The sequence below is a fragment of the Myotis lucifugus genome, unplaced genomic scaffold (genome assembly GCF_000147115.1).
Source record: "Myotis lucifugus unplaced genomic scaffold, Myoluc2.0 scaffold_30, whole genome shotgun sequence".
In the NCBI taxonomy this organism is placed as follows: domain Eukaryota; kingdom Metazoa; phylum Chordata; class Mammalia; order Chiroptera; family Vespertilionidae; genus Myotis; species Myotis lucifugus.
The window spans coordinates 6,380,734-6,400,733 of record NW_005871078.1 but is presented as its reverse complement, the minus strand read 5'-3'; the positions used below and the strand labels follow the sequence as shown (position 1 = coordinate 6,400,733).

Sequence of the window (20,000 nt, the reverse complement as noted above, 5' to 3'; positions counted from 1 at the left end):
GGTTGGCTGTGATGCTGTGTCGGCACTGATTCAAAATGACAGTGAGGTTAGCTCAAGACTCTTTGCACTGGGCAAAGAGACATTGGGGGATTTTCTTAGAGTCTGGCGATGCAGAACCATAGACGATTTCTCTGGTTAGAAACTTTAATGAACAGTAAAGTTTCTGCTTTGCCCTGTTCATTATCTTTGGACATACCCAAATATAGTAGTATGATCTGTGGAGACAGAGAAAGGAGCCAACCAAGTAGAAGTTAGTATTCTTAGCACTTAAGTAATAAGAACGTGAGATAGTTTTCAGGAAGTGATGCCTTGCCTCACTTCCCTTAGCTGCAAACGATTGTTAAAAACCAAACTGCTCTCCAGTTCTTTATCTGATGCGTCTCTCTGTGCTGGGCTTGGGGCATCACATGCTTACCCTTGGTAGTGCCAGCCCTTCTCCTCCTCCTAAGGAATTACCGGTCCCCCTTCCTATTCCAAGCTTCCCTATGAGACGGGTCACTGCAGAAGGTCATGTAGCGACATAAACCATCATCCTTGATTAAACAAGATATTGAACATCCACAGGGGGCAACCTCAGCAGCATGAGCAGCAGGTTCACATGGCAAGTTAGCAGAGAGGGTGTGACATGAACAACGTGAGGGCCAAGTGCACACGCATGCAGGCCATTTGTGGAGAACTGTGACCAATGAGCCAAGTAGTCATGACTGCCAGTTGGATGGATCCTCAAAGCTGCACATCCCTACAGTCACAGAGCTGCAGTTGAGGAAGGGGCAGAAAATCCAGAGATGTTTTTCTGTTGAGGCAAGACAGCAGTGAGTGACGGAGCATCCTCACACTGTGCTTGAGTACAGTTCCCAATGAGTAGATCTATCATAAGCAGCAGGAGTTGGTAATTATGAATGAGGATGCAAGTGAGGAATAAAGTGAGGCATCAAAGGCAAAAAGAATTTGAGGAGCCCTAACTGGTTTGGCTCAGCGGATAGAGCGTCGGCCAGCCGACTGAAGGGTCCCAGGTTCGATTCCCGTCAAGGGCATGTACCTTAGTTGTGGGCACATCCCCAGTAGGGGGCGTGCAGGAGGCAGCTGATCAATGTTTCTCTCTTATCGATGTTTCTAACTCTCTATCCCTCTCCCTTCGTCTCTGTAAAATATCAATATATTTTTTAAAAAAAGAAAGAAAGAATTTGAGGAGTCCTTTATTCAGATCAGTTCTCAAATTTTAGTGACCACCTGAATCACCGAGAGAACTCATCAGAGCATGAGTCCTGGGCCCCACCCCGAGAGGGTCTGGGTCGGTAGGTCTCAGCAGGATTCAAGAATTTTTATTTTTAGCCAAAACCGGTTTGGCTCAGTGGATAGAGCGTCGGCCTGCGGACTGAAAGGTCCCAGGTTCGATTCCGGTCAAGGGCATGTACCTGGGTTGCGGGCACATCCCCAGTAGGAGATGTGCAGGAGGCAGCTGATCGATGTTTCTCTCTCATCGATGTTTCTAGCTCTCTATCCCTCTCCCTTCCTCTCTGTAAAAAATCAATAAAATATATTTTAAAAAAAAGAATTTTTATTTTTAATAAGTTCACAGCACATGAATCTGTGGCTGTTGCTCTGAAGACCACACTTTGAGAACCACTAATTTAGATGTTTTGGCTAAGCAAAAGCTGGGAAAGGGAGTATCAGAGGCTCACAATTCAGGGAATTGCTTAAGTACCATAATCTCCTGAATGAATCACTTGGTTATAGTCCTTCGATTTCTGTGCATTTTCAGTTGTTGATTTGCAATAAGAAAATAACTTGTTACATCCAAAATTTTTAATCTCAAATAGCTCAAGGCCATTTAGCTGATGAATGTATTCATTCAGGTTTGTGCGGTAACTAAAAGGGGGGAAAAGGCAAGCTGTTGGTTGGTTTCCTAGTCTTCTGAGTGTGCCAACAATGTAATTTATTGATGTTTTCTTTGCTGGGCTAAAAGCTAGTGGTATCACTACACCCCAAGGCCTGCTGTTTTTCATCCATGCCTCATGTTTTAATGTAGCTAATAAAACTATTACTAGTATTTAGAACTGATTACATTTATAAAAGGAGAAAAGGAATAAATTCTATTTTTTGGTATATTGATCCAGACTTTTGATGACTGGTATTAAATTAAAATTCAAGATCTGTTTTTATTGTAGGCTCAATTTTATTTATTTTTCGTATTCAGGGCATTGACTGATGTATAGTGATTGCAAGAGAGATTATGAAACGAAAAAAAATCATGACTTGATTGACCATGAGAAATGGACAAGGGTAACCAATGCAAAATGTAGTAAATCATCAGCTTGACAGATGCTGTGTGAATTTAATCATTTAATTAATGGAGTCATTTTTATTTACTGAAAGGACTCATCTCTTACTTCAATAAGATAGTTGGTAGTGGCAAAAGTGTTTGTGTGTGATATGTGGTGTGTAAATTATGGAACTTTTATACATATGTTTGCATGTGTGCATGCACGTGTCTGTATAATTATAAGGTCAAATTTTCTTCCATATGTGGTAGGTATAGGATAATATAGTGGAAAAAATGGAAAATTTTCTGCATTAGAGTTAGAAAATCAATATTTGGTCTCAACTCTGCTAAAAGTTTTAGTATTTTATTCATGGCATTTGTAAAAGATTATTTTAGTATATAGTAAATACATAATAAACATAAATTGTTGTCATTGGTAACTTTCTGCATATTTCATTAAAATATTGTAGAAGATATCACTTATTATGTAGATCCATTTTCTTAAGTTAAAGAAATATTAAATACCTCTTTGAATTTGTTACCTTGAAAATTCTTTCAGTTGAGATATGAACCTAGATGTTTCATATAAATCTTCTCATCTTTAAACATTTTAATCAATCTTATTGTGTGTGTGTGTGTGTGTGTGTGTGTGTGTATCTTTAATGGGAAACTGCTTTAAGTAATTTTTTAAAGTATAGGGAGTATAAAAAAATCACCCAAATCAAAGAACCAAATTACAAATTAATCTTAACCAAATTAGGAGTTAATCCTTCAGGGCCAGTAATAGAGGAGAAAAAAACCCTTGGGTTGCCTTGATGGGCATCATTTTGGTGAGAGCTTAACAAGAACAAATAGATTACTGTAGTGTCTAAGCAGATAATTAGTAAACACGTTGGAATTTCATTTTTTTAATCTCCAAACTATAGGTCTTAACATACTAGAAGATAGCCTAAATAGGCTTATTTGGACAATATTTATTGAACACGTACTTGGTACTAAGTTAAACTAATATCCACATTGATGAAATCACAAAATAGGATAGTGAAACTTCTAATACTACTGAGTAGTCTCAATTGTTAGTAAGATAAATCAGAATTTACTCCAATATTTACAAAGCATACATTGTACTTATGCAGTATTCCTAACCAGAACTGGCGTTTATGTAAAAAAAGAGATGTCCCATAAGATGGACCCCTTTGGGTGGAAAGCAGAAGATTGGAGTGATACACTGGATTATTGACTTTAGTAGAGATTAAGTCTATACTTTAAAGTGCGAATAGCTGAATGTTTATTGACTGCCAGCAATGTGCCAGGCACTGTTCTAAATTCTTACAACAGCCTTATTGAGGTAGGTCCTATTATTAAATCATCTCACTTTAAGGATGGGGCATGTGAATCAGAGAGAAGTCAAGTAACTTGTCCAGAGCACATGGGTGATAAGTGGCAATCAGGATCTGAACTCAGAAATCCTGGCTGTGATCTAGATACCCCCAAGCCATGTCACTATAGTTGCCAAGAGCACAAGTTCCCCTTTTCTGAATCTTGCCTCAAGCTAATGAAATTTCTGGCACAATATCTGAAGCTTTAGCACAATAGCTATATTTTTAACTTGTTGGTAATATTTTACTGGGATATGGCCATTTAATATTTTAAAATATGCCAGTGGCTGAATTTCCAGAAATCTATTATTATTATGCCAACATTTTAGAACTATGTCTATTATATCATAAAGAATCCACATCTATAAACTTTTAGGGTACGAGTGTACCAATAGTGATTATTTGGTTAAGGTTAATAACTCTTTCCCAGTAGACCTGAATGGTCATGTTGCCTTTTCGCAGACACTTCTAGCACTACAGAGAAGATGAAGTGTGAGTCCTGTTAAGAAAGGACTTTTATCTGCCATTTATCTTTGTATCTCCAGTATCCAGCACAGTGCCTGGTCAAAAGCAGACATTAAAAAATAATGTTTATTGAATTGAATTGAACTGGAAAAAACAAACAAACAAAAACTACCACTAGATTTGAATTTCAGCTGTACCACTTACCAGCTGCTGATATGGACAAGTTTTTAAACTGCTCCTTTTTGTTCAGTGAAAAGTTGACCCCTGCAATTTTTACCAGCTGGCCATACTTCTAGCCTCTGGATCTATAGAGAACACACTTTAAAAAGTTCCTATTCCACTTGACAATTTTAGTTCATGCCCAACAGCTTCAAATATTTGGAAAGAACTATTTTGCCTTCTGTTTCAGGATAAACATATTTAGATCCATTAGCACGTCCTCATGTAACACAGTTGCAGGATGCCTCAGCATCCTGGTTATGACCGTCTTAGACTGGCATCCAGTGTCTCTTAAAAATGGGTCTTTGCTTTTTAAAAAGCATGATACTGTTGACTGTCTTTACTCTTGTTGGGAATCCTTGACAATTTGAAACGTTGGACCTAGGTTTTGAGTATTTTGTCTTTGTTTTTTATCTTTTTGGATTTTCCACCTTGCAGTCATGCATTCATTCATTCAGCAGAGGTCTCCTCAGTGCTTACTTACTATAAGCCAGATGCCTGGGAAACTTCAGTGCCCAAAATTCAGTGTTTAGAAACTATTTCCCTGCACTCTGTAGTATCATAGAAATAGAAAGGGATCTGTTTTAGACAACATATACCATAGACTGAATGTTGTGTTTCCCCCGACATTCATATGTTGAAACCTAATTCCTAATGTGATGGTATTTGGAAGTGGGGCCTTGGGGAAGTGATTAGGTCATGAGAGGGGGGCCATCATGAATGGGGTGGGAGTGTCCTTATAAAGGACATCTCAGAGAGCTCCCTTGCCCCTTCCACCATGTGAGGCCACAGTGAGAAGACGTCTATCTGTGAACCAGGAAGTGGGCCCTCACCTGACACAGAACCTGTTGGCACTTTGATCTTCAACTTCCAAGCCTCCAGGGCTGTGAGAAATAAATGCTTGTCGCTTAAGCGACCAGCCTGTGGTATTTTGTTATAGCAGTTCAAATAGACTAGGATAACATGTAACATTTTGTACAGTAATATCGCACGCATCTTAGTCTCTCATTAAACCTGCAAATAGGTGGACCTGCTGTGACTGAGTAAATGAAAAACATCATTTAAACAGCAATTAGATGCCATGGACCTCAGCCACCAGCACATATTCACCTTGTTCCATGGAGAGCTCTTCAGCCAGTCTTTAAACATCTATTTGCTTCTGTTGTATCAATGGTGGTGTGGTGAGAGTGTAGAATTATAAATCAGGGAATCTGAGTTTAGGTCCTAAATGGACCATTTACCAGTTGTGTGATTACACTTATTATTTACTATATAAACATTATAATAACACCTATCCTATTCCCTATGATTTTTATGAAGATAAATATTTTTCATGAAAGTGATTTATAAGGAATAGAGGACTATGTAAGTGTTATTTATTGTTTCAGAGTTTGGTAATCAGACTTATTCACACAAAGCAAGACAGAAACAATAAGTTAGAAAGATGCATTGGGGTAGAGGGAGAGCCCCCAGCACCTTCTTATAGGAGCAAGAAGTAGGCTGACATCCTGGCACCAAAAGAATAAGCAGCACATATTTAAAGGCCCATAGGTTGGAAGAGGAGAGCAGTCTGGATGATCTTATTATCAGTGTAAATAACCTTTCATACCTGGCTGGTTCTTGAAAGGGTCACTGCATTATTACTCAGTACAATATCGAATGTGCTTACTGATGACCTGTGTCATGGGGAAAAGATTAAACTGTAATTAACGCACCCAATAAATAACCAAGCTTTTCTTATAGTCTTTGTTGTTTCTGGCCGACTAATCGGTTATTGGGATGAAATTGACATTTCCAACTGACAGATGTTTTTACCGTTCTGTAAAGGCTTGGTGTGGGTAGAGCCACTTTCTCTCCTGCTCCCCATACTTTTTGGGGATGGACCTCACACCTCTCTGAAATAATGCAAAGTACCAAACAGTAGAGAATTATCACTGTTTTTAATTGGTTTAAATAAATAATAATAATATCATAGCTCACGTTTCTGATAGTTTATCACATGCACTTTACATTCATTATCGCTTTTAATTCTCTCAAAAAAATTACAAGGCAGGTCCTGTTTCTCTCCCCTCTTTACAGGTGAGGCAAAGAGAGGCTAAACAGCGTGTCCAAAAGGAGTGAAGCTGGTGCCCTAAACCAGGCAGTCTGACTCTTAACCACATTAGTGCCTGCTTATTGGCTGTTTGATTCCACTAGAAAAATAATGTCTTTTGGTTGAAAGTTCTTTCCAACATGTGCTGAACCTACTATACTAGTAAATAAATATCCCTATGAACATCATCAGGAATTTGAAAGCAGGGTTTAACAATATACAGACAAGTCACCTTTGAATAATTGTGATTTGATTGTGCTTTTGGGAAATATAAGTTACATAAATAGGTTTGTAGGATTCGTTTAATTAATTATAGACTCATAGATTTTTTTTTGGTGGATAGTTCTATGAATTTAACACATATGTAGACTCGTGTAACCCCAGCCACAATCAAGATGTAGAATGGTTTCATCACCCCCAAGACCTCCCCTGTATTGTGCTATTTCTTTGTCCTCATACCCTCCCCATCCCAACCTCTGATAACCAATCATCAGTTCTCTATCAGTAGAGTTTTGTCTTTTCAAGAATGTTATGTAAATGAAATTGTACAATATGTAACCTCTTGAGATTTGGTCCTTTCTCTCAGCATTAATGCCTATGAGATTTCATCTAAGTGGTTGCATTATCAATAATTTGTTCCTTTCTATTGCCAAATAATATTTCACTGTATGGATATACTACAGTTTTGCTCTTTCTTAAAAAATAGATTTTTTATTGATTTCAGAGAGAGGAACAGAAAGGGAGAGAGAGATAGAAACATCAATGATGAGAGAGAATCATTGATCGGCTGCCTCCTGCAAGTCCCACACTGGGGATCGAGCCCACAACCCGGGCATGTACCCTGACCAGGAATCGAACCATGACCTCCTGGCTAATACATAGGTTGACGCTCAACCATTGAGCCACTCTGGCTGGGCTACAGTTTTGTTCTTTTTTAAAAAACAATTCATTTGTTGAAGGACATTGGGTTATTTTTGGATTTCAACAATTACAAATAGAGCTGCTACATATGTTCATGTTTGTGAATATTTTTGTGTGAACAAAGTTTTTATTTTTCTAGGACAAGTAGCTAGAAGAGTGGGCATTCTGGGTTAGGTAGTAAGTGTATATTTAACTTGTCCAGAGTGGCTATAGCATTTTGTAGTTCCACTAGCCAAGTTCTAGTTTCCCTTCATTCTTCCCTGCACTTGATATTATCTGTATTTTTTATTTTATTTTAGCCATTCTAGTAGGTGTGTAGTGGTATCTCATCATGGGATTAGTTTGCATTTCCCTAATGGCTAATAATATCAAACATCTTTTCATTGCTTATTTGTTTTTCATATATTCTTCTTGATAAAGTTTCTGTTCCAGACTTTGCCCATTTTTTAATTGTATTGTTTCTTTTCTTAGATATATTTTGAAAATTCTTTATATGTGCTGGATTCAAGACCTTTGTTTTTGGATATATGATTTGCAAATACTTTCTCTTAGCTTGCCTTTTGATTCTGTTTTTAAATTTAAATTTTATTTTTAATTACAGTTACATTCAATATTATTTTCTATTAGTTTCAAGTACACGACATAGTGGTTAGACAGTCATATACTTTACAAAGTGTTCCCCCGATATTTTCAGTACCCGCCTGGCACTATACATAGTTATTACAATATTATTGACTAATTAATTTCTAATCCCTTAAAATTTTCCAGCTACCCAACCCTTCTCCCCTCTGGCATTCATCAATTTGTTCTCTGTATCTATGAGTTTCTTTCTATTTTGTTTGTTTATTTATTTTGTTCTTAGATCCCATATACAAGTGAAAGCATGGTATTTGTCTTCATTCTCTTAAAAGTGTCTTTTGCGGAGCACAAAGATTTTTTATTTCTATGAAGTCTACTATATAAAATTTTTATGTATTATGTTTTTTATTTATTATATTTTTAATCAGATTTAAGGAACTTCTCCACCCCAAGTCATGAATATATTCTTCTATATTTTTATCTAAACGCTTTATCAAATTTAGATCTATGATCCATTTTGAGTTGACTTTTGTACAAGGTTTGAGGTTTCAGTAGAAGTTCATTTTTGTGGCATATGTGTTCAATTGTCCCATTGCCATTTGTTGAAAGACTATTCTTTCTCCGTTGAATTACCTTTGCACCTTTGTCAAAGCAATTGGCCACATTTGTTTGAGTTTATTTCTAGACTCTGTTCTGCTGATTTATGTGTCTGTCCCAATGTGGCTAATACGACATTGTCATGAGGTCAGAGAGGAAATAGGAAGCCAGGTCACTTAGGTAGGGCCTTTGAGACCATTGAAAGGATTTTGGCTTTCACTTTGAGTGAAGTGGGAGCTATTGGAAACTGTTGAGCAAAGGAGTGATGTGACTTTAATGAGCCAGGATAAGAGTAGGAGGTTAGTGCAGTCATCCACATATGAGAAAATGGTGGTTTGGGCCAGGATGACAGGAGGAGGTGGTGAAAAGAGGTCACCAATATTCTGAATATATTTTGAGAGAAAAACCAACATGACTCTCTCATGGGTTGGATGTAGAGAATATGAGATAAGGAGGAGAAAGGATAACAGGAAGTCCAAGCATTTTAGCTTGAAAATTGAGATGGGGAAAGCTTCAGGCGAAACAGGTTTTAGGAGAGAAGATCAGAAGTTAAGTTTTAGGCATGTTAAGCTTTAAATTCCAATTAGCCCTCCACATGCAAATGTTGAATGGATAGTATAAGATGAGGGCTGAGAGTTTGAGAGAACAATCTGGGGAGAGAAATATAAATTTTGGAATTATCAGCAGATAGATGCTATTTAAGGCTTATCACTGAGATCACCAAGGCAGGATGTGTAAGTAGAAAAGAGAAGGGCCCAAGCATTGAGCCCTGGGCTACCTCACAGTGAGATGTTGGGGACAAGAAGTGACACTAAAAATAATAGTGAACCTATATGACCCTATTAACCAATGTCACCCCCATAAAATTGTAGTATAATAAAATTTAATAATAATAATAGTTATTATTATTAATGAGGTAGAAAGAAAATAAACAGAGAGTGGCTCCCAGAAACCAAATGAAGAAAGTGATGTCTACAAAGGAAGTGATCAATATTGGAAATGCTGCTAATAGTCAAATAAAATGAGGAAACCGAATTGACCACTGGATTTAGCAAGATGGGGTCATTGGTCACCTCATTAAGAGAAGTTTCTCTTGAGTGGTGGGAGCAAAAGCCTGATTAGAGTAGGTTTCAGAGAGAATTAATGGAGAAGAGAATAGAGGCAACTTTTTCAGGAGCTGGTTTTGTTTACAGAGGACCAAAGAAAGAAGGAGGTAGCTACAGGGCAAAAATAGGCTCAAGGGAAAGGTTTTTTTGTTTTTTGTTTTTAAGATTAATAAACAATTGCATATGGGAATGCCGACTGCTGATGGGTATGACCCAGTGGGGAAGGAAATTTTGATGATGTAAGAGGAAAAGGGGAAAATGCCTGGAGTACTTGATTTCCTTGCATGAAGAAGAAAGAAATAGGATCTGGTGCAAAAATGGAGGGATTGCCTTTGGAAAGGAGCAAGGTGTTGCGAACATCTATGGCAATGCCTGGAAAAGCAGATATGTGGATGCAGATGTGGGTACCTTAGTAGGTATGAATAAAGAGAAGCCTTTGAAAGTCCTCTTCAGGCTGCTTCAGTTTCCTCACTGAAGCAGGAAGCAAGGTCAGCAGCTGAGAGGGGAGATGGGAGGAGGTGTTGGGGATTTGAGGAGGAAAAAGTGGTGAGATAGTCACCTGGGAGAGTGAGTCACTAAGGCATTAGCATGGGAATGAGCATGGGCTGAAGCAGAAGGAGAACGTCCCTCAAGAGGAGGAATTCCAGTAGTCGAGATCATGGATGGGAATATTGAGAATCCAGGAATTAAGACCAGAAGTTCTGGGGATGTTGGCAACGAGCCAGGTGCTGAAGCCTTGGAGAAACGAGGAGGAAGGAGTTGGTGTTCGGTAGGTGACAGTAACAATGCTGGTAGTGGACAGTGGACAGTGGACAGTGACTATGTTTACCCTGCTGCCACGACCTTGTCACAGTGGAAGCAACTGTTAATTTGTTTCCAAAAAATGTACATGTACCAGCTTGAAAAGAAATCTCACGATGACCTGAAATTTAAAGCAGAGGAGTTTGGGGGAAAGATAGGGGGAGAATGCTCTGAAAGCAGTCAACCAGGCCAGCACCAGAGAGGGTTACAGGGGAAACAGTGTGCCCAAGGGAGAGGCAGTTTCCATTAAAACAAGAAGGATGTGCATTATACATATCTGAAAATCTCCTTACTGCCCGCTGTAATCCCATATATGCTCAGAGTCAGTGACTATCGATTACACTGCATGCATTGTTGTAAGGAGCACAGACACTTCATTCTCTTTTTGACGATTGTAAATACTTTTTCCGTGATTTGGAAAGTTGCATTATTATATTTCCCAGTGAGAAGCAATACAATAGCTTCTGAATAGCTCTCAAAATGAAGTCCCTTTAGCCTTTTTTGGTGTTATTCTGTGGAGGTAATGAGGACCTGCATTTTCATAATCCCGAACATTTGGGGGAAACTTCAAAAATGAAAACACATGTAAATATTTTCAACATCCAGATGTTGGACATCATTTGCACTCGGCTTCAAAATAGTACCATTTTTGTTTGTCACTCTTTTTCCTACATTAGACAATAATAAGGGGCATAAACTTCTGGACTGATATAACAGTTACATCAACTTCCTTTGTAATTGCCAGTCGTTAAGCTAGTGCCAAATGAAGAATTAAATCGGAAACCACAGGGAAGGTCAAGCTAAAGTTAGAAACAGATCATTCATGTCTCAGGCGGACTGTAGAAATGGCATCTCTGGAGCTGACACTGGTAAAATAAAAGTCTGTTTTTAAAGGAATCTTGCATAGTCTCTTTACTTTTTTTTTTAAGGATAATTAAGTTTTTATCAGTTACCTTTAACCTTTATTATTTAAAAATAAAAAATAGTGAAAAGACAGCTTATTTTTTTAAAATGTAGAATTGGTATGGTATATACTTAGTATATATATATGTGGATTATATATAATATATTTATTATGTATATATAACACATATTACCATATTTATGAATTTCTTTTTTCTTCTTTCCCTTCCTTCCTTCATCTCTCCTCCTCCCAGGCCTCCCTCCCTTCCTTTTCCCATCTTGTGAATAGGGTCAAACACCAGTTTTCTACATCTTGGAATATAGGAATAAAGATCTGTGCACAATCCACTTCATACATATTGATTCTTGAACTAAAAATAGCTCGATTCAGTTTCAGGCTTTTTCTCCCACCCAAGCTCAGGTTTTGCTCCCTGTGCAGACTGGGTGGAAGGAATAGTAATGCACAGTCAGCATCTTAGCTGGAATGCTTAGTGAACAATTTTAATTTTTCTTTCTTTCTTTCTTTTTTTTTTTTTTTTTACATCTTGACCTCTATTTCCAAAGAATATTCTGGTTGGCAGATCTAGCCTGATTAAGATTCTGTCCAGGCATTTAATTCTCCTAAGGGAATTTATGGCTTAATCTAACAATCAAGGATACCTCAATCTACTCAGAATCTAATTTCTTGAAGGTTATAGGAAATTTGTACTTGAGCAAGACAGAAAGAGCAAATTAGTGAGTTTAGTGATATAATGAATTCTGGTATATATCTTGGATTATACTTTTTAATGCTTAATCAACAAAGATTTTTTAAAAATAAATATTATAAACCAATGATGCTAGAGTGATAATAGACCCAAACTTTAACTTTCAATTTGACTTAAAGTACAATACCATGCATCCCAGAAGAAAGGCTATGTACTGACTGCCTCCTTAACTGCTTTTGGAAACAGACTTTGCCCAACACATTCCACCAAATCACAGGCTAAAAACAGCTGTTATTCTTGGGAATATAGGACCTGGGCATCTTCCTCATCATCACTTGTTCAATAATAAAAATACTTAGATTTAGAAATAATAGTCTGATAGAGTTTTGGTTTCACCAAAACAATTTTTCAAAAAGCAGAATTGTAACTAACTGTCTCTTCTGAGCCTATCACAGTGGACAAAACCTCACCGCCTGCATTACATTAAAGAAATCTGGGATATCAAAATGTGTTTCCTGATGGGCTTTGGCACACAATATAGTCCCAGAGTTGTTTTTGTTTTTAAATATATTTTTATTAATTTTTAATATATATTTATTGAGGGAGAAAGAGATAGAAACATCAATGATGAGAGAGAATCATTGATCAGCTGCCTCCTGCACACCCCCTACTGGGGATCGAGCCCGCAACCTGGGCATGTGCCCTTGATCAGAATCGAACCTGGGACCCTTCAGTCTGCAGGCCGACGCTCTATCCAGGGCCAGAGTTATTTTTAAACAACGAGGGAAGATTTGGCTACCTGCATAAAGAAGGGGCCAGCAACCATTTTCTGGATGGTAAAATATTCATTATATTAGGATGAAGGACATAAAAGAACCTGTCAGGATAACAACACCCTTCTCACTCCCAAGCGTTAATGATAATGAAACTGGGCCTTGAGAGTAATAAAAATCTTGCATCATTATTTGAATCAATCTTTCATTGACATTGCTTACAATGAAATGTTCCAAACCTTATTTTCCCCCTTATCATCTCCTTAAGGAGTTTTTTTTAGACATTTTTTCCCTAATTGCTGCAAAATTAAATATTGAGGAATGAGATTTTGCAGGGTAAGGCTGTATTACTTTTCTGTGGCTGCTGGAACAATGTACTTCAAGTTTTGTGGCTTCAAGCAACACAGATGGATTCTCTTATTGTTCTGGAGGCCAGACGTCTGCAGATTACTGGGCTAAGGTCAAGGTGTTGTCAAGGCCGTACCCCCTGTTGGAGGCAGGCATGGAGCATCCGGTTCCTCTTCCAGTTTCCACCTTTTTCCAGCTTCTAGAATGGCATTCTTCGCTTTCATGGGCTGCTGACCCTTCCTCTATCTTTGGAGCCAGCAGTGCGTCTTGTTTCAGTACCACATTGCCTCTTTCTGTGTCAACTCTTCTGCCTCCCTCTTATAAGGACACTGTGATACACTCAGGCTCTACCAGGATAACCTCTCCATCTCAAATCCGTAATCGCATCTGCAAAGTCTGTTGCCATATAAGGTAACATTCACAGGTTCCAGGACTAAGACCGGGATATCTTTGTGTGTGTGTGTTGGGGGGGGGGGCGGGGGGGGATGTGAGGGAGAGAGGGAGTATTCAGCCTACTACAGGAGTGATATCTCACCTTATTGGAAATGCATGTTCTAGACCAGTGGTCGGCAAACCACGGCTCGAGAGCCACATGCGGCTCTTTGGCACCTTGAGTGTGGCTCTTCTACAAAATACCACGTGCGGGCGTGCACGTACAGGGAACGTTGTGGAGTGAAAGAAGATTTAGTGTCGAGGATTGAGAAAGGTATGTTGAAATGGTTTGGACATAAAGAGAGGATGAACGAAAGGAGATAGACGAAACAAGTATACAAGACGAGTGTGGATGGGAGAGTTGGAAGGGGTCAACCTCAGCGAACGTACCTCAATCAGATTGAGGACGTTTTTAGCAAAGGCCAGCTTAGGAGTACCCTAATTAAGTTAATAACAATGTACCTACCTATATAGTTTAAGTTTAAAAAATTTGGCTCTCAAAAGAAATTTCAATCGTTGTACTGTTGATATTTGTCTCTGTTGACTAATGAGTTTGCCGACCACTGTTCTAGACTATTAAGAAAGAAAGAAAAAAAAGAATAAAAGATAATAAATATGTAACTTTGACTAGTAATCAGTTCTTTATTATATCTTAATTTATTTGGTGCACTTGCCATTAGAACAGAGAGAGAAGATATGTTTAAAATTGATAGGAATCGCAAGAGTAGAGTTGGCGATGCCCATCTTATTGCCATGTACTCACCCATTCATTTATTTTGCATCATCTTTTTTGCTGAGACCAGTCAGCAGAGAAGGGCAATGAGTCACTCCAAGGTCAGACAGTGTTATTACCTAATCGTATTGTGATGGGAAAATCCACCATTAAGCTTCCGATTGAGAGAAATACTATTGAGTTGGCAAATGCTTTCGATGTGTACGTGCTGATAGTCATATGTAACCACAATTTTTCAGACTTTGGCAAAGAGAAATGGGAATTCTCTGTATTTTAATTTGCTGCAAAATTTATCCCTCAGGGATGACCATTCTGTTAAGCACCTAGTCTGTGCAAATGCTGAGCCAAACGCTGCTGGAAATATGTGTAAGGTAGTGTCTGCCTTTAGTAGGCAGTTCAGAGGGATAAAATGAATATATGATTAATCTAGTACTGGACGGCACTTCTTTCCACCTGGGCTGTTCCTGTTAGGATAGCGGCCTGAATTAAAGCAGAAAATACCTGCTTGCCATCCTCTGCATACACAGACTGGCTAGTATCCTCTGGGAAACATCCAGTGGACACCACTTGGCTCTCCAGCCTAAGAGAAGTATTATTAAAGACTGAATGCCAGCTTCCTCTGTGTGTGTGTGTGTGTGTGTGTGTGTGTGTGTGTGTATTTTATTGATTTAAGAGAGGAAGGGAGAGGGATAGAGAGAGATGGAAATATCAATGATGAGAGAGTATCATTGATCGGGTGCCTCCTGAACGCCCCACACGGGATTGAGCCTGCAACTGGAGCATGTGCCCTGACTGGGAATTGAACCTCCCAGGTTGATGCTCAGCCACTGAGCCACACCAGCTAGGCAGCTTCCTCTTTGTTTATATAATGGATATCTTAGATGGCCTTGAAATCGATCTATTAACAATCTGTGAGTTGTACTTCTATCTGAAATGAATTAAACAACTGCTTTTGGAAACAGACTTTCCTCAACATATTCCACCAAATCATAGGCTAAAAACAGCTGTTATTCTTGGGAATATAAGACCTGGGCATCTTAATTTTTTTTTAACTGGATCGCCAGGAAAGTTTATTGATGCCTAGCAATATAGCATTTCATGTTGGATAAAGCAGATGCACAAAAGAAAAATTGTATTAGGTAAAATCCCTTACAAAATAATTACTTAACACTTTGCAAATAATTGAAGTTAGAACATTTGGATTTTATTTTTAGAGCAAAGTGTATTTTGCAGTGTATTCTTCATATTTGCTATGGTTTAACAATGGTTATGCATATGTTAATTGAGTAAACTTAGGCAAGTGAATTATCTTCTCTGGACGTCAATATTGTTATCTATTAAGTGGGAATAATAGCAACACCTACCTCCTAGGCTGTGAGGATTAAATAAATTCTTACATGTGATACACTTGGAACAGCACCTGGCATATAGTTAACACTGAGTCAGTATTAGCTGTTGTATAATTTCATTGCTACTTGCATATATTTTTAAAATGTATTTAGAATTGTTTCTTCTTTTTAATTTAAATTCTTTATTGTTTAAAGTATTACATGAGTCTCCTTTTCTCCCATTGACCTCTCCCTGGCCGCTCCCACCCCCCAGCACATGCCCTCACCACCCCCTATGGCAGTGATGGTGAACCTATGACACACGTGTCAGAGGTGACACGCGAACTCATTTTTTTGGTTGATTTTTCTTTGTTAAATGGCATTTAAATATATAAAATAAATATCAAAAATATAAATCTTTGTTTTACTATGGTTGCAAATATCAAAAAATTTCTATATGTGACACGGCACCAGAGTTAAGTTAGGGTTTTTCAAAATGCTGACACGCCGAGCTCAAAAGGTTCGCCATCACTGCCCTATGGTCTGTTCCCATTGGTTATGCTCATATGCATGCATACAAGTCCTTTGGTTGATCTCTTACCCACTCAAGAATATTATTTGAGCAGTAGAATTACTATATCACATGGTATAAGACTTTTTTTTCCAAGGTCATACATATAGCCATGTTGCTTTTCTCAAGTATTAAAGCAATTTATGCTCCCATTAGTAATAGCAAGGAATTGCAATTTCACTGAGCCCTGGCAAGCATTAATCTTCGTAGCACTTCAGATTGCTTATGTAGTATGTGAATCATGGCATTTCAGTATTAATTTATAAGGTCATGGAGGGGTAGGGATATGGTTTATCTTGTTCACTAGTATATGCTGTAAAAAGCTTAGTATATAATAGACACTCAGAAAAAAAAAGGACAAATGGATAAATGAGAAATTTGCCACTTTCATTAATTTGAGGAATACTTTTTCATTAATAATATTAGTAATCTATCCATCAATTTAGGACATACTTCATCATGTTTGCACATTCATTTATTAGGGTTAGTATTTCTATTATTTATGCATGCTATAGGAAATTATTGGTGTTCCTAATCATTTGCTATGAGTATCTCACCCAGTTTGTTTGCCTTTTGATTGTGTTTTACTTTTGACACAATCAAGTTTTGGCAATTGCTTTTAAATCTACTACTTTTTTCCTATGAGATTACTTTTAGTAGTTATAATCATAGAATGTTTTTCCTTCCTTCTTCTAGTCATCCTTCTCAAAACTATAATAATTTAATGCTAATTTCTATCAGTTTTACTATTTAATTTTTTACTTTTAATATTTTAGTCTTTGTGAGATTCAGTTTGGTATGTAGAACAATGTGGGACTTTATATTTTAAAATCTTCCCCTAAATGCCTAAATGTCCCAGCACCATTTCAACATGGTACCCCTCTTTTTTATAAAAATATTACATTTTCAGCCCAGCCAGTATTGCTCAGTGGTTGAGTATGGACCTATGAACCAGGAGGTCATGATTCAATTTCTGATCAGGGAACATGCCCGGGTTATGGGCTTGATCCCCAGTGGGGGGTGTGCAGGAGGCAGCCGATCAGTGATTCTTTCTCATCATGGATGTTTCTATCTCTCCCTCTCCTTTCCTCTCTGAAATAAATAAAAAAAATATTTTTGAAAATGTTAAAAAAGAATATTTCAAATTAATTTATTATTTTTAAATGTATTAAAAACAGTTTAATCAGAGTAATTGCAATCTCAAAATCAGGAGAATCAAAGTAATTACAATCTCAAAAATAAAAACAAATCAAAAACCACACCCAGAATATTTTTTAGTGTTGGAGAATCAAAGAAGTGAAAAGAAAGAATTGTTAGGAAGACCATTTTTAATTCAAATGAAGAAAATGGAGATATGTAGTGCATTATTACTCTTTTCTACAACATATAGTTTTTATGATTTGACATAGTTTTTAAAGAAATTATTTACAAGCTTCTAAAATTAGCATAAGTCCTGAGTTTAAGGGTGCATATTTCTGATGACAATCTCAATAATTTTACTTTGGATATCAGAAAAACACAAGAATATAGTCAAATCTCCCCATCTCATTGGTTAGCAATAGGTTTTGATTAGCTTCCTGCATCCTAAATATCAGTAGTCTTCGGATTTCTTACCAGGTCTGAGAAGGTAATTACATACATCGTTTCTGAATAAATAGATAATTTTGGTCTGAGTAATTTTCTTCATAATTGCCCTTTAACTAAAATTGATTTCTTTCTTAATGACACTTATGTTCTTTTCCACAAGGGCACCTACATTATTCTGTGTTCACTATCCCATTTGCCCTATTTCTGTCTATTTTGTCTTCTATTATGTTCTGTTATTCTATTTGCCTACTGTTAGTTCTGGTTTTCTCTTTGTAATTATTGCCACTTAGCAGTGTGTTTAAAGTTTACTAGTGCTATCTTCCTCTTATTTTTTCTTCTGCTTCAATTATTTTGCTGGCCCTTTCATTCCATTTCTAATTCACATCTAAGTGGTCTGATTCAGTTTTTAGATTACAGTATGCCTGTATTCTTGATCAATAGGACAGTTCAGAAGACAGGCTCCGGCTTCCTTTTGTTGTTGTTTGCTTCTTGTAGGAGTGGCTTTAGGAAATAATTAGTTCAGTTGCCTACAGGTAAGAAGAATCCTTTTTTGTCAACAATTCCAAAATTAAAATCATTGCTTTCATATATATTCTTTAAGATGAATATGGAAACTAATGATATTCACAACCGACATGGCCAAGGTCATCACTAAGTTTCTTTTGTATTTGAAGTAGAAAGCTAATAGTACCCTACTCATAGAATTTCCTGGTCTAAGTTTTGTTCTGCTAATAGGTGTTCAGTATGACAGAGCTCTTCTTAAGGACCATTTGACTCTGTGTTCCTCTTTGCCCTTCCCCCTCTTATGCAAATAAGATGACCCCTACATCCAATCAAATCATCAGAGCAGACTTTTCATCATTTTTAATGGAATGTCAGCCTTGCCACCTGCTTGCCTGGTACTCAAACCATCTGCATCTCTCTTCAATCTGCAACACAGAATATTCTTCAGAGGCTGTCATCAGAGAGGGCTACCTTCAGTTGCCTGCTTGTTATTCTATTCCTGTCAAAACCCAGCTGACAGATATTCAAGGGCCATAACCCAAGTGACATGCAATCCGCCAACTTCTCCATTTTTTCTTAAGTTTTATTCTTCTCTTGACAAAGGTATTAGAAAGCTGTACACTCTTATCAGCAGTATGATGTGATGTTTAAAAATAGGAACTCAGGAAGTCAGATGAGAGTTGGGTTTAAATTCAGATCCCACCACTTAGTCCCAGTGGAATCTTGTCTAAATCTCATAATTTCTCTAAACCTTAGTTTCTTCATCTGTACAGTGGGGATAAAAATAATAGTGAAGAAATGTGTTTATCCTGAATATCTAGTGGTATTTTTAAAAATCAGATAAGTAGAATTGTTTCCTTTTACACTTGTTTACTGGGAATCTGAGAGCTCTGTTTAAAGCTCAATTAGAGTGATTTCTGAACCTTTTGCCCACGTGAGCAGTCTGTTGTCTAAGATCAATTGATTTTCCTAAAGCCAACAGTGAATTGAATGATCTGTTTTCAGTCTGATCTGCTGTGGGCAAAATTTTTTTGGAACAGTCCTGGCTGGTGTGGCTCAGTTGGTTGGGCGTCATCCTGGCACCAAAAGGTTGCTGGTTTGATTCCTGTCAGGGCACAAGTCCAGGTTTTGGGCTTGATCTCTGGTGGGGGATGTGCAGGAGGCAACCGATCAATGTTTTGCTCTTGAAACAACTAAGAGAAACTCCCAGAAATAATTATGAGGATGAGGTTAGTTCATTAGCGATATTGCAGTAGCTGGTAGAGGCAAGAGCCAGGAATATGTTTTAAGTCTGGGCTTAGAAAACAAAGTTATTTACCCTTGTCCGTGTGGGTGCTTTACCTGCAATGCCCTTTCATAGCAGTGCCGATGCAGCTCATTACCAAGAATGCTTGAACGCTGTCCCCAAACTTTGACCTTTTTTTAATGTGTCTTTTTCTTCATCTTGTCTCCCTTTCTGCCTATTTTGTTCTTGATCTCTGTGTATGCATCTGAGCCTGAGAAGATGACAGTCATTAACTCCTTGGCTATTCTGCTATCTGTGTCTTCTATTTCCTCCTGCTTTTCCTATTTATTCTCCCATTTCCTTCTCCATCTCTGTCCCTATTACTAGCAAGTTCTCCCCACATCTGCATTCACCCCTTCAGCCTCCACCTCCCTTAACGTTAGCAAACACAAAAAATAAGATAATTA

At 37.7% G+C, this 20,000-nt stretch overlaps 1 protein-coding gene across 1 annotated transcript in view; it reads left to right on the top strand.

Annotated features, from left to right (window-relative positions):
- Nucleotides 1-20,000, top strand: part of BICD1 (BICD cargo adaptor 1) — a 105,010-nt gene that overhangs the window by 3,979 nt on the left and 81,031 nt on the right. The window lies entirely within an intron of this gene.